Source organism: Pristiophorus japonicus, chromosome 6 (genome assembly GCF_044704955.1).
Source record: "Pristiophorus japonicus isolate sPriJap1 chromosome 6, sPriJap1.hap1, whole genome shotgun sequence".
In the NCBI taxonomy this organism is placed as follows: Eukaryota; Metazoa; Chordata; class Chondrichthyes; family Pristiophoridae; genus Pristiophorus; species Pristiophorus japonicus.
Window position 1 is genome coordinate 240,194,628 of NC_091982.1, and position 12,933 is coordinate 240,207,560.

Genomic DNA, 12,933 nt, shown 5'->3' on the forward strand with positions numbered 1-12,933 from the left:
GTGCCTGCAAAAGCGAGATGCTCAGGCCATATACCGGAGTGACTAATCCCACTGAACCCCACAGCGTATCGATGGAAGTCCTGAATTGTTGCACCCTGGCACATCTCGACTTGAAACTCCTCATACTTCAACGCCAATGCTTCACCACCTGAGTCCTTCCTACTGAATGGAAAAGTACAACACCCCAGTGAGTCACGCCTTTATCGCTGAGGGTTTATTTATCAATAACTCACTCGATCCGTTGTGGATCCCGTTTATTGCAATCGAAAAATAACGGCATTTGGCTTGAAGTCATGCTGTGCGGTTTCAGTAATGTGTATGATATTCCTTTGCCTGCTATTTTTTCCTCAGGCATTACATGTGTTTTAAATCACATTAAATTCCCTGGCCCTACAACCCTCCGAGATATCTGCGCTCCTCTAACTCTGGCCTCATGTGCCTCCTCAATTTCCATCGCTCTACCACAGCTGCCTAAGCTTTAAGTCCTGGAAATCGCTCCTCAAGCCTCCCCCAACTCTCTCTCCTCCTTTAAGACGCTCCTTAAAGCCTACCTCTTTGATCAAATTTTTGGACATCTATTCAAATATTCCCTTACGTGGCTCGGTGTCAAGTTTTTTTGATAATGTTCCTATGAAGGGCTTTGGGACATTTTACTACTCATCCATGCCTTTGTTACCTGCACACTTGACTATTCCATCGCACTGCTGTTGGCCTCCCATCTTCCACCCGCCATAAATTTAAGCTCATCCAAAAGTCAGCTGCCCGTGTCCTAACTCACACCAAGTCCTGTCCTCATCTAAAGTTGGCTCCCAGTTGAGCAATACCTCGATGTTAAAAATTCTCACCTTGTTTTCAAATCCCTCCATGGCCTCGCCCCTCCCTAATTTTGCAACCCCCTCCAGCCCGACAAACCTCAGTTCTCTGCGCTCCTCCAATTCTGGCCTCTTGAGTATCCCCGATTTTAATCGCTCCACCATTGGCGGCTGTGTCTTCAGCTGCCTAGGCCCCAAGCTCTGGAATTCCCTCCCAAAGCCTCTCCTCCTTTCTACCTCTCTCTCCTCCTTCAAGTCACTCCTTAAAACCTACCTCTTTGACCAAGCTTTTGATCACCTGCCCTAATATCGCCTTATGTGGCTCGGTGTCAGATTTTGTTTGATAACGCTCCTTGGGATGTTTACTGCATTAAAGGTTGTTGTGGTTGTGGTTTAAGATGTATTTACTAATATTGTGCAGTATCGCGTCAAACCAATTGAATTGTTCTGAACCCGATTTCTCTTTCACAGTTAATCACGTAAAAAATTTCATAATAGCTGACACTAGAAATGATAATCACCTTTACCTGCAATTTAGTACTTATCACTGCAGTATGTGAGAGGAGCTGGCGGTGGTGCGACAAATGAGGGCATGGGGTCCAGAAGAGGTGAGGGCCCAGGAGCAGCACGGACCAGCCCACACTGCAATGTGTGTACACACTAGATACGTGCAGTAGAGCTGGTCTCCAGTCGTATTGGTTAATCATTGCCACTGGACCAAGACCTAGCTCTGTCAAACCCGTGTGGTGGCTGTGTGCAACGGCCACCACATGTTAAAAAAATCCACGCACAGGCATCTTCCACCCCCTTAATTGGAGTTCAGGACTTGGATATCACGTCCTTCATCAAAACACCTGTGAACTGTACATCCCTGTCTAGAGTAAAAATAAAACGGGGAAGGTGACTCAACCGTGGCTAACAAAGGAAATTAAGGATAGTGTCAAATCCAAGGAAGAAGCATATAAATTGACCAGAAAAAGCAGCAAACCTGAGGACTGGGAGAAATTTAGAATTCAGCAGAGGAGGACAAAGGATTTAATTGGAGGGGGAAAATAGAGTATGAGAGGAAGCTTGCGGGGAACATAAAAATTGGCTGCAAAAGCTTCTATAGATATGTGAAGAGAAAAAGATTAGTGAAGACAAACGTAGGTCCCTTGCAGTCAGATTCAGGTGAACTTATAATGGGGAACAAAGAAATGGCAGACCAGTTGAACAAATACTTTGGTTCTGTTTTTACGCAGGATGACAAAAATAACCTTCCAGAAGTACTAGGGGACCGAGGGTCTAGTGAGAATGAGGAACTGAAGGATATCCTTATTCGGCGGGAAATTGTGTTAGGGAAATTGATGGGATTGAAGGCCAATAAATCCCTGGGGCCTGATAGTCTGCATCCCAAAGTACTTAAGGAAGTGGCCATAGAAATAGTGGATGCATTAGTGATCATTTTCCAACAGCCTATTGACTCTGTTCCTATGGACTGGAGGGTAGCTAATGCAAACCACTTTTTAAAAAAGAAGGGAGAGAGAAAACGGGTAATTATAGACTGGTTAGCCTGACATCAGTAGTGGGGAAATGTTGGAATCAATTATTAAAGATGAAATAACAACGCATTTGGAAAGTAGTGACATGATCGGTCCAAGTCAACATGGATTTATGAAAAGGAAATCATGCTTGACAAATCTTCTGAATTTTTTGAGGATGTAACTAGTAGAGTGGACAAGGGAGAACCAGTGGATGTGGTGTATTTGGACGTTCAAAAGGCTTTTGACAAGGTCCCACATAAGAGATTGGTGTGCAAAATTCAAGCACATGGTATTGGGGGTAATGTACTGACGTGGATAGAGAACTGGTTGGCAGACAGGAAGCAGGGAGTCAGGATAAACGGGTCCTTTTCTGAATGGCAGGCACTGACTAGTGGGTGCTGCAGAGTTCAGTGCTGGGACCCCAGCTATTTACAATATACATTAATGATTTGGATGAAGGAATTGAGTGTAATATCTTCAAGTTTGCAGATGACGCTAAACTGGGTGGCGGTATGAGCTGTGAGGAGGACGCTAAGAGGCTGCAGGGTGACTTGGACAGGTTAGGTGAGTGGGCAAATGCATGGCAGGTGCAGTATAATGTGGATAAATGTGAGGTTATCCACTTTGGGGGCAAAAACACGAAGGCAGAATATTATCTGAATGGCGGCAGATTAGGAAAAGGGGAGGTGCAACGAGACCTGGGCGTCATAGTACATCAGTCATTAAAAGTTGGCACGCAGGTACAGCAGGCGGTGAAAAAGGCAAATGGTATGTTGGCCTTCATAGCTAGGGGATTTGAGTATAGAAGCAGAGAGGTCTTATTGCAGTTGTACAGGGCCTTAGTGAGGTCTCACCTGGAATATTGTGTTCAGTTTTGGTCTCCTAATCTGAGGAAGGATGTTCTTGCTATTGAGGGATTGCAGCGACGGTTCACCAGACTGATTCCAGGGATGGCTGGACTGACATATGAGGAGAGACTGGATCGACTGGGCCTTTATTCACTGGAGTTTAGAAGGATGAGAGGTGATCTCATAAAAACATATAAAATTCTGATGGGACTGGACTGGTTAGATACGGGAAGAATGTTCCCGATGTTGGGGAAGTCCAGAACCAGGGGACAGTCTAAGGATAAGAGGTAAACCATTTAGGACTGAGATGAGGCGAAACTTCTTTACTCAGAGAGTTGTTAACCTGTGGAATTCCCTACAGCAGAGAGTTGTTGATGCCAGTTTGTTGGATATATTCAAGAGGGAGTTAGATGTGGTCCTTACGGCTTAAGGGATCAAGGGGTATGGAGAAAAAGCAGGAAAGGGGAATGATCAGCCATGATCTTAGTGAATGGTGGTGCAGGCTCGAAGGGGCTGAATGGCCTACTCCTGCACCTATTTCTATGTTTTTATGTTTCTAACTCGTGGAAGCATGTCATCCTCATTCGAGGGACTGCCTATGATGTAAGAGGACTGATTGCTTACAACATGGGATCAAAAGGAGCTTGCTTTAAATTAGCAGTAGTAGTTATAGGACGAAGCCTTGCAGGCAAAATTACTATTATCCATCTTGTAAAACAGCTTGATGTTCCAGGAGCCGATGCTGCTCGAGTCTGCAAGGAATTAGACTGCGGTAATTTGATGAGTTCACTAATGGAGATCTGTTCCTTGGGTAAAGCCATTTTTATACATGGAGACAGGTCCTGTCCTACCAGATATGGGCTTTACCAGATAGAATATTTCTCTTAGCAGAACAATTTAGAACAAAATGTTTAGACATGGTGACTAAAGCCCTTGGCCCAGATTTTAGCCAACATGGACCCAATGCATAAGCGGTTGGCCTCTCCAAGTCCAATTACCAGTGATTAACACAGTATATATAGATGTATAGAATCATAGAATGATACACTTTAGTAGGAGGCTACTCAGTTCAATTTGCCCATGCTGGATCTTTGAAAGAACTACCCAATTAATACCACTCCCACCCACTCTTTTCCCAGAGCCCCGCAAATTTTTCCCCTTCAAGTTTATATCCAATTCCCTTATGAAAGTTTTTATTAAATCTGTTTCCAACATAATTTCAGAATAAGTGCATTCCAGATCATAACTGTTGTATATGTGGGCTTGTATTTACTCTGTACAGCCACCAGAGGGTTCATACCCTGGAGTCCCAAGGGATCCCATAATCCTTTGGGAGCACAGGTATTTAAGGAGGCTTCACAGGTTGGAGAGGCAATCTGGAGAGCTGCAATAAAAAACACAGGTCACACTTTACTTTGAGCTCACAGTGTTCAGTCTGACTCTTTCTCCATACTCAACAACTGGCAATAAGATACAGATAGCAAACCTAAAGATGCAGAGAGCAGTGAGCATCCTGGAGAAATTTTCTGGAGAGGGAGATGATTGGGAAACTTTTGTGGAGGGACTCGACCAATGCTTTGTGGCCAATGAGCTAGATGGGGAAGAGATCACTGCCAAATGTAGAGCGCTCCTCCTCACCGTCTCTGGGGCACCAACGTATGGCCTCATGAAGAATCTGCTCACTCCAGCGAAAGCCACGGAGAAATTGTACGACGATTTGTGCATACTGATGAGGGAGCATTTGAACCCGAAGGAAAGCTTTCTGATGGAGAGGTACCGGTTTTACACCCACAAAAGGTCTGAAGGCCAGGAATTGCCGAGCTAAGACACTTTGTATGACATTGCGAATTTGAAGGACATTTGGAGCACATGCTCAGAGACTTTTTCGTACTTGGCATTGGCCACAAAACCATACTTCGCAAACTTTTGACTGTAGAGACACCAACGTTGGGTAAGGCCATAGCGATAGCCCAGGCGTTCATTGCCACCAGTGACAATACGAAGCAAATCTGTCAGCACACGAGTGCTGCTACAAGTATTGTGAGCAAAGTGATGTTGTTTTCAAATCCATAACATATAGGGCAGGTCACACATACCTGCAGCTGCACGTCCGCAGATGACTCAGCGTCCACCATCAAGGGTGATGAATGCAAGGCCATTAACACCTTGTTGGCATTGCGGGGGTAATCATCGTTTCCATTCATGCCGATTCAAAGAGTACGTTTGCAAGGGCTGTGGAACAATGGAACACCTCCAACGAGTGTGCAGGTGAGCTGCTAAGCCTGTTAAACCTGCAAACCACCATGTTGCAGAGGACAGATCCATGGAGGATCATGATGAACCAGAGCCTCAGATAGAGGAGGCAGAGAAACATGGGGTGAACCATTCACCACGAATTGTCCCCCGATAATGCTGAATGTTGAACTAAATGGACCCCCAGTGTCAGTGGAGCTGGACACAGGTGCAAGCCAGTCCATCATGGACAAAAAGACTTTCGAAAAGTTGTGGCGCAACAAGGCCTCAAGGCCAGTCTTAACTCCAGTTCACACGGAACTAAGAATTTACACAAAAGAACTGATTCGTGTGATTGGCAGTGCTACCATAAAGGTCTCCTATGATAGAGCGGTGCACAAGCAACCACTCTGGGTGGTACCGGGCGATGGTCCCACGCTACTCGGCAGGAGCTGGCTGGGAAAGATACGCTGGAACTGTACGACGTCCGATCGCTATCGCCCGCTGACGACACTTCGTATGCCCAGGTCTTAAACAAATTTCCTTCGCTGTTCGAACTAGGCATCGGGAAATTCCAAGGAGCAAAAGCGCAGATCCACCTAATTCAGGGGCGCGACCCATCCATCACAAGGCGAGAGCAGTACCATACCTGATGAGAGAAAGGGCAGAGATCGAGCTTGACCGGCTGCAAAGAGAGGGCATTATTTCACTGATTGAGTTCAGCGAGTGGGCTAGTCCTATTGTCCCAGTCCTCAAGGGAGATGGCACCGTCAGAATCTGTGGCCATTACAAAGTAACTATCAATCGTTTCTCCCTGCCCCACTACCAAAAGCCGACGACCACTTTGCAATGCTGGCGGGAGGAAAGATGTTCACGAAGCTGGATCTGACTTCAGCTTACATGACACAGGAACTGGAGGAATCATCGAAGGCTCTCACCTGCATCAAAACAGTGGAGGCATTGGTGATCATTTTCCAACATTCTATCGACTCTGGATCAGTTCCTATGGACTGGAGGGTAGCTAATGAAACACCACTTTTTAAAAAAGTAGAGGGAGAGAAAACGGGTAATTATAGATCGGTTAGCCTGACATCAGTAGTGGAAAATGTTGGAGTCAATCATTGAAATAGCAGCGCATTTGGAAAGCAGTGACAGGATCGGACCAAGTCAGCATGGATTTATGAAAGGGAAATCATGCTTGACGAATCTTCTGGAATTTTTTGAGGATGTAACTCGCAGAGTGGACAAGGGGGAGCCAGTGGATGTGGTATATTTGGACTTTCAAAAGGCTTTTGATAAGGTCCCGCACAAGAGATTGGTGTGCAAAATCAAAGCACATGTTATTGGGGGTAATGTACTGATGTGGATAGAGAACTGGTTGGCAGACAGGAAGCAGAGAGTCGGGATAAACGGGTCCTTTTCATAATGGCAGGCCATGACTAGTGGAGTGCCGCAGGGCTCAGTGCTGGGACCCCAGCTCTTTACAATATACATTAACGATTTTGATGAAGGAATTGAGTGTAATATCTCCAAGTTTGCAGATGACACTAAACTGGGTGGCGGTGTGAGCTGTGAGGAGGGCGCTAAGAGGCTGTAGGGTGACGTGGACAGGTTAGGTGAGTGGGCAAATGCATGGCATTTGCAGTATAATGTGGCTAAATGTGAGGTTATCCATTTTGGGGACAAAAACACGAAGGCAGAATATTATCTGAATGGCGGCAGATTAGGAAAAGGGGAGGTGCAACGAGACCTGGGTGTCAGGGTTCATCAGTCACTGAAAGTTGGCATGCAGGTACAGCAGGCGGTGAAGAAGGCAAATGGTATGTTGGCTTTCATAGCTAGGGGATTTGAGTATAGGAGCAGGGAAGTCGTACTGCAATTGTTCAGAGCCTTGGTGAGGCCTCACCTGGAATATTGTGTTTAGTTTTGGACTCCTAATCTGAGGAAGGACGTTCTTGCTATTGAGGGAGTGCAGCGAAGGTTCACCAGACTGATTTCCGGGATGGCTTTAATGATTTAGACGAGGGGATTAAATGTGGTATCTCCTTGGGTGGCAGTGTGAGCTGCGAGGAGGATGCTATGAGGCTGCAGAGTGACTTGGATAGGTTTGGTGAGTGGGCAAATGCATGGCAGATGAAGTATAATGTGGATAAATGTGAGGTTATCCACTTTGGTGGTAAAAACAGAGAGGCAGACTATTATCTGAATGGTGACAGATTAGGAAAAAGTTGGCATGCAGGTACCCAGTCGGTGGTTAAGAAAGCAAATGGCATGTTGGCCTTCATAGCGAGGGGATTTGAGTACATGAGCAGGGAGGTGTTACTACAGTTGTAAAGGGCCTTGGTGAGGCCACACCTGGAATATTGTGTACAGTTTTGGTCTCCTAATTTGAGGAAGGACATTCTTGCTATTGAGGGAGTGTAGCGAAGGTTCACCAAACCGATTCCCGGAATGGCGGGACTGACATATCAAGAAAGACTGGATCAACTGGGCTTGTATTCACTGGAGTTCAGAAGAATGAGAGGGGATCTCATAGAAACGTTTAAAATTCTGACGGGTTTAGACAGGTTAGATGCAGGAAGAATGTTCCCAATATTGGGGAAGTCCAGAACCAGGGGTCACAGTCTAAGAATAAGGTGTAAGCCATTTAGGACCGAGATGAGAAGAAACTTCTTCACCCAGAGAGTGGTGAACCTGTGGAATTCTCTACCACAGAAAGTTGTTGAGGCCAATTCACTAAATATATTCAAAAAGGAGTTAGATGTAGTCCTTACTACTAGGGGGATCAAGGGGTATGGCGAGAAAGCAAGAATGGGGTACTGAAGTTGCATGTTCAAGCATGAACTCATTGAATGGCAGTGCAGGCTCGAAGGGCCGAATGGCCTACTCCTGCACCTATTTTCTATGTTTCTATGTTTCTATGGCTAGAGTGTCATATGAGGAGAGACTGGATCAACTGGGCCTTTATTCACTGGAGTTTAGAAGGATGAGAAGGGATCTCATAGAAACGTATAAGATTCTGACGGGACTGGACAGGTTAGATGTGGGAAGAATGTTCCCGATGTTGGGGAAGTCCAGAACCAGGGGGCATAGTCTTAGGATAAGGGGTAGGCCACTTAGGACTGAGCTGAGGCGAAACTTCTTCACTCAGAGAGTTGTTAACCTGTGGAATTCCCTGCCGCAGAGAGTTGTTGATGCCAGTTCATTGGATATATTCAAGCGGGAGTTCGATATGGCCCTTATGGCTGAGGGGATCAAGGGGTATGGAGAGAAAGCAGGAAAGGGGTACTGAGGTGAATGACCAACATGATCTTATTGAATGGCGCTGCAGGCTTGAAGGGCCGAATGGCCTACTCCTGTACCTATTTTCTATGATTGTATGTTTCTAAAATGCACAAGGGTCTTTTTGTTTATAACAGATGTCCATTTGGAATCCGATCAGCGGCGGCGATATTCCAGAGAAACATAGAAAGTTCACTGAAGTCGGTCACATACCGTGGTCTTCCAGGACGACATCTTGGTCACAGGTCGGAACACAGTCGAGCACCTGCAGTATCTGGAGGAGGATCTTAATCGACTCAACCGCGTGGGGCTCCGGTTAAAATGCTCGAAGTGCGTTTTCCTGGTGCCTGAAGTGGAGTTCTTGGGAAGGAGGATTGCGGCGGACTGCATCAGATCCATCAGCGCGAAGACGGAGGCAATCGAGAAAGCACCGAGGCCACAGAACGTGACGGAGCTGCAGTCATTTCTGGGACTCTTGAATTACTTTGGTAACTCCTTACCGGGTCTCAGCACACTGCTAGAATCACTACATGTCTTACTATGAAAAGGGGGCGAATGGGTTTGGGGCAAAAGCCAAGAAAATGCCTTTGTAAAAGCGAGAAACTTGTTATGCTTAAACAAATTGCTTGTGTTGTATGATCCTTGTAAGTGTTTGGTCATCATATGGCGTCGGGTGTGTATTGTAACAAGCTAATGACTTCGGGCTTATGCATCCAGGAGTCTGTCTAAGGCTGAGAGAGCCTACAGCATGATTGAAAAAGAAGCGTGTGCCTGTGGGTAAAGAAAATGCTTCAATACCTGTTTGGGCTCAAATTCGAATTGGAAACTGACCATAAGTCACTTATATCCCTATTTTCCAAGAGTAAAGGGATAAATACAAATGCGTCGGCCCGCATCCAGAGGTGGGTGCTCACGTTGTCCGTATACAACTGCGCCATTCGCCACAGGACAGGCACAGAAAACTGCGTCAATGCTCTCAGTAGGCTGCCATTGCCCACCACGGGGGTGGAAATGGCGCAGCCCGCAGATCTAGCGATGGTTATCGAAGCATTTGAGAGTGAGCAATCACCCGTCACCGCCTGGCAGATCAAAACCTGGACAAGCCAGGATCCCTTATTATCTCTAGTCAAAAGCTTCACGGGAGCTGGTCCAGTGTCCCAGTGGAAATGCAGGAACAGATAAAGCCATTCCAGCAGTGCAAAGATGAAATGTCTATACAGGCAGACTGCCTTCTGTGGGGCAATTGAGTAGTGGTCCCCAAGAAGGGCAGACACACCTTCATCAATGACCTCCACAGTACCCACCCAGGCATCATAATGATGAAAGTGATAGCCAGATGCCACCTGTGGTGCCCCTGTATCGATGCGGACTTAGAGTCCTGCGTTCACAGATGTAATACATGCTCGCAGTTAAGCAATGTACCCAGGAAGGCGGCGCTAAGTTTATGGTCTTGGTCCTGCAAACCATGGTCTAGGGTACACGTCGACAATGCAGGCCCGTTCTTGGGTAAAATGTTCCTTGTGGTTGTAGATGCGTATTCCAAGTGGATTGAATGTGAGATAATGTCGGCTAGCACATCCACTGCCACTACTGAAAGCCTGTGGGCCATGTTTGCCACACACGGCTTACCCGATATCCTGGTGAGCGACAACAGGCCATGTTTTACCAGTGCTGAGTTCAAAGAATTCATGACCCGTAACGGGATCAAACATGTCACATCTGCCCCGTTTAAACCAGCATCCAATGGTCAGGCAAAGAGAGCAGTGCAAACCATCAAGCAAGGCTTGAAGAGGTAACTGAAGGCTCACTGCAGACTCGCCTATCCCGAGTTCTGCTTAGCTACCGCACGAGACCCCACTCATTCGCTGGGATCTCACCTGCTGAACTGCTCATGAAAAGAGCACATAAGACATGGCTTTCGTTAGTTCACCCTGATCGACATGAACAGGCAGAGAGCAGGTGGCTTCAACAAAGTCCATACCATGATAGCACAAATGTGTCACGCGAGATTGAAATCAATGATCCTGTATTTGTATTAAATTATGGAAAAGGTCCCAAGTGGCTTCCCGGCACTGTCATGGCCAAAGATGGGAGCAGGGTGTTTCGGGTCAAACTTTCAAATGGACTCATTCACCGGAAACACTTGGACCAAATCAAACTCAGTTTCACGGATTATCCTGAGCAACCCACTTTGGACCCTAGCTTTTTTGATCCCCCAACACATACACCAGTGGCAACCGGCACCACGTTTGACGCGAAGCAGAACCCATCATCCACAGCAGGCAGCCCAGCAAGGCCAGCTGCACAGCAGCCCAGTGAGGGCCCACCAAATGATTCAACAACACCAGCTTTCACACCGAGATGATCAATCAGGGCAAGAAGGGCCCCAGATCGACTCACATTGTAAATAGTTACATTATTGACTTTGGGGGGGCGGGGGTTGTTATATATGTGGACTTGTATTTATTCTGTACAGCCACCAGAGGGCTCATCCCCTGGAGTCCCAAGGGACCCCATAATCCCTTGGGAGCACATGTATTTAAGGAGGCTTAACAGGTTGGAGAGGCACTCTGGAGACCTGCAATAAAAGACTCAGGTCACACTTTACTTTGAGCTCACAGTTTTTAGTCTGACTCTTTCTCCATACACAATAACAACTTGCTGTGTGAAAAAAATTCTCCTCATCTCCCCTCTGGTTCTTTTGCCAATTACCATAAATCTGTGCCCTCTGGTTACCGACCCTTCTGCCACTGGAAACAGTTTCTCCTTATTTACTTTATCAAAACCCTTCATGATTTTGAACATCTCTCTTAACCTACTCGGCTCCAAGGAGAACAACCTCAGCTTCTCTCGTCTCTCCACATAAGTTGAGTCCCTCTTCCCTGGACGCATTCTGGTAAATCTCCTCTGCATCCTCTCCAAGGCCTTGACATCCTTCCTGCAGTGTGGTGCCCAGAATAGGACACAATACTCCAGCTGGGGCCTAACCAGTGATTTATAAAGGTTTAGCGCAACTTCCTAGTTAGAAAACAACAGCCTCACGTATATCACAACCAGCAGATCTTTAGCATTGCCACAACATCGGAGGGGGCAGCAGAAGGGAGCAATCAATAGTGAGAACTTTGTTTCTTTATTTGCTTTTCCAGAGCCCAGGACCACTGAACCTAGATGTTGCCAAATAAGATAGCAGTACCAAAATCCTTTCTCGGATATCACTAGTCAGCATGGATTTATGAAAGGGAAATCATGCTTGACAAATCTTCTAGAATTTTTTGAAGATGTAACCAATAGAGTGGACAAGGGAGAACCAGTGGATCTCGTATATTTGGACTTTCAAAAGGCTTTTAACAAGGTCCCACACAAGAGGTTAGTGTGCAAAATTAAAGCACATGGTATTGGGGGCAATGTATTGACACGGTTAGAGAATTGGTTGGCAGACAGGAAGCAAAGAGAAGGAATAAACGGGTCCTTTTCAGAATGGCAGGCTGTGACGAGTGGAGTTCCGCAAGGTTCAGTGCTGGGACCCCAGCTATTTACAAAATACATCAATGATTTAAATGAAGGAATTGAATGTAATATCTCCAAGTTTGCAGATGACACTAAGCGGAGTGGCAGTGTGAGCTGTGGGGAGGATGCTAAGAGGCTGCAGGGTGACTTGGACAGGTTAGGTGAGTGGGCAAATGCATGGCAGATGCAGTATAATGTGGATAAATGTGAGTTTATCCACTTTGGTGGCAAAAAACAGGAAGGCAGACTATTATCTGAATGGTGACAGATTAGGAAAAGGGGAGGTGCAACGAGACCTGGGTGTCATGGTACATCAGTCATTGAAGTTTGGCATGCAGGTACAGCAGGCGGTGAAGAAGGCAAATGGCATGTTGGCCTTCGTAGCGAGAAGATTTGAGTAAAGGAGCAGGGAGGTCTTACTGCAGTTGTACAGTGCTTTGGTGAGGCCACACCTTGAATATTGTGTACAGTTTTGGTCTCCTAATTTGAGGAAGGACGTTCTTGCTATTGAGGGAGTGTAGTGAAGGTTCACCAGACTGATTCCCGGGATGGCAGGACTGACATATGAAGAAAGACTGGATCGACTAGGCTTATATTCACTGGAATTTCAAAGAATGAGAGGGGATTTCATAGAAACATATAACATTCTGAAGGGATTAGACAGGTTAGATGCAGGAAGAATGTTCCCGATGTTGGGGAAGCCCAGTATTGTGTTCCTAACACAGATGA